Source organism: Vicugna pacos, unplaced genomic scaffold, assembly GCF_048564905.1.
Source record: "Vicugna pacos unplaced genomic scaffold, VicPac4 scaffold_20, whole genome shotgun sequence".
In the NCBI taxonomy this organism is placed as follows: Eukaryota; Metazoa; Chordata; class Mammalia; order Artiodactyla; family Camelidae; genus Vicugna; species Vicugna pacos.
The window spans coordinates 30,902,153-30,904,652 of NW_027328741.1; the positions used below are offsets into that span (position 1 = coordinate 30,902,153).

The 2,500-nt window shown below is 76.7% G+C and overlaps 2 non-coding genes across 2 annotated transcripts in view; both read right to left on the bottom strand.

Annotated features, from left to right (window-relative positions):
• The window catches only part of LOC140694256 (28S ribosomal RNA), a 5,204-nt gene extending 4,884 nt beyond the window's left edge, over positions 1-320 (bottom strand). The window contains exon 1 of the ribosomal RNA XR_012070001.1: positions 1-320. This exon is cut by the window's left edge and continues 4,884 nt beyond it. This is a non-coding gene — a ribosomal RNA (28S ribosomal RNA).
• A 1,282-nt stretch (positions 321-1,602) lies between these two features.
• LOC140694260 (5.8S ribosomal RNA) lies at positions 1,603-1,755 on the bottom strand. Its single transcript, XR_012070005.1, has one exon. It is a non-coding gene; the product is annotated as a 5.8S ribosomal RNA (ribosomal RNA).
• Between the last annotated feature and the right edge of the window lie 745 nt (positions 1,756-2,500).

Consider the following 2,500-nt stretch of genomic DNA (forward strand, 5'->3'; position numbering starts at 1 on the left):
GAGTTTACCACCCGCTTTGGGCTGCATTCCCAAGCAACCCGACTCCGGGAAGCCCCGGGCCCGGCGCGCCGGGGGCCGCTACCGGCCTCACACCGTCCACGGGCTGGGCCTCGATCAGAAGGACTTGGGCCCCCCACGAGCGGCGCCGGGGAGTGGGGCTTCCGTACGCCACATGTCCCGCGCCCCACCGCGGGGCGGGGATTCGGCGCTGGGCTCTTCCCTGTTCACTCGCCGTTACTGAGGGAATCCTGGTTAGTTTCTTTTCCTCCGCTGACTAATATGCTTAAATTCAGCGGGTCGCCACGTCTGATCTGAGGTCGCGGCTCGGAGGGGGGGGGGCGGAGGGCGGACGACGGCCGGCCGGCCGGCCGGCCCGCCCGACAGGACGGACGGACGCCAGGCCGGCCGACCGACCGCCCGCCCGCCCGCCCGCGGAGGACGGTGCCCGCGAAGCGGGAGAGGGCGGAGGGAAGAGGGCTACGCGCGAGGCGCCGAACCGCGGTCGACCGCCCGGTCCCCCTCCCTCCCCCTCAACCGACCCCACCCGCCCACGGACGCCCAAACACAGGGTTCGGGCGGGCGGGCGGCCGGCCGGAAGGAAGAAGGGAGGCGGACGGGACGGGACGGGAGCACGAGCCGGCGACGTGGCACGGGACGGGCGGGCGGCGGCGAGAGGGGAAGGCGCGCGCGACGCCGGGCCCAGGCCGGAGGCATCGTCGTGCCGGGGAGGAGGGGAGAGGGGGCGGCGGCGGCCGTCGGTCGGGAGGCGGGCGGGTCGGGAGGAACCCGGCGGCCGCCCCGCGGCGACCGTCGGGGCCCCTTCCCCCACCACGCGACGCCAACCGCCCCGGCGCGAGCCGCCCCGCTCCGCTCCGCTCCGCTCCCACCCGTCCTCCGCACGGCCACGAGACGTCCCCGACGGGCGACGGACGCCCGGCGGCGCCCCCCCCCCGACGAACGCCACCCCGAGGGCCCAGGGGCACGAAGCGCGGCCGCGGCCGCAGCCCGGGGGAAAGCGCGCAGCGGCGAGCGACGCCGCGGCGTCCCGCGGGTCGCCGCCGGGGCACGCATCCCCGGGGCGCGGCCGCGCGCGCGCCTCGGCCACGGCGAGAGCCGCCCGTCCCGACGGGGCGAGGCGGGGGCCGCGGGGGCGCGCGGCAGGGGGGTGGGGGGCGGCGCGGCCCGGAGGCCCAAACCGCCCCCACCCACACCCCGGCACCACCGCGGCACACCCGGGGACGCGCCCCAGAGACCGCTTGCGGCGCGAGGGGGGCTCCCGGTGGGACCGCGGCGGCCACGGCCACGGCCATGGCCACGGCCACGCGCGAGCTCCCCCCCCATCTTTTTCCTCCCTTCCCTTTCGCGGGCGGCACCTCCCGGGCCTCGACGCCGCCTGCCGCCGCCTGCCGGCCGCCCGCCGCCGCCCGCACCCTCCCGGGCGCGGGGGCGGGGTCGGCCGCAGGAGGGACAGACGGCGCGAGGGCAGAGGCACCGTGTCTGCACTTAGGGGGACGGAGGGCACCGCGGCCCTGCGAGGAAACCCCCAGCCGCGCGACCCCCCCACGGGCACACACCCGGGGGGGGGCGCGATTGATCGTCAAGCGACGCTCAGACAGGCGTAGCCCCGGGAGGAACCCGGGGCCGCAAGTGCGTTCGAAGTGTCGATGATCAATGTGTCCTGCAATTCACATTAATTCTCGCAGCTAGCTGCGTTCTTCATCGACGCACGAGCCGAGTGATCCACCGCTAAGAGTCGTACGAGAATTTTTTTCTGCCTTTGGTTCTGTGGCACGGCACGTCTCCCGCCCACCACACCCCGGGAGGGTGAGGTGGGGGGTCGCCTCGGGCCGGCCGAGTCAGAGAGAAATCAGACCGGAGGGTCGGGAAGGTTTCACAACGGGGCGCAGCCGGCACCGACACGGCGCGTGCCGGCTCGGACACCCCACAGGCGCCCGGGGGTTCCCGCCTCCCGCAGGGACGCGGGGGCGCACCAACCACGCGGCCACCGACCGTCCCGACGGGCCGCCGGGCGGGCGAGGCCCCACCCGACGGCCGCGGCGGCGGCGGCGAGCGACGTGGTGCGGCGCCCCGGCCCAGGGGAGGCGGAGTCTGGGGGACGACGAGGGACGGACCTCCCGAGTCCCCACGGGCCCGACCGCCCCGACCCCAAGGCGGACGGGCGACTCCCCCCTAAGGGTCTTTAAACCTCCGCGCCGGGACGCGCTAGGTACCTGGAGAGGGCGAGGCGGGCGAGGGAGGCGTGGACGGCACGGACCCCCCCCACCCGGAGCCCCAAACGTCGGCCACCGCCCCGACGCCGACCGCCACACTCCGGCCACGGCCGGCGGTCCTCGCCGCCGCGGGCCCTCGACACGGGGCCACACCGTGCACCGGCCGGCCACCGCCCCCCGCCACCACCGAGTCCCACCGCCAACGCCAACGCCAACGCGTGCCGACGGCAACCTAACCCCACTCCCCACGAGGCCGGGCAGAGAGGGCC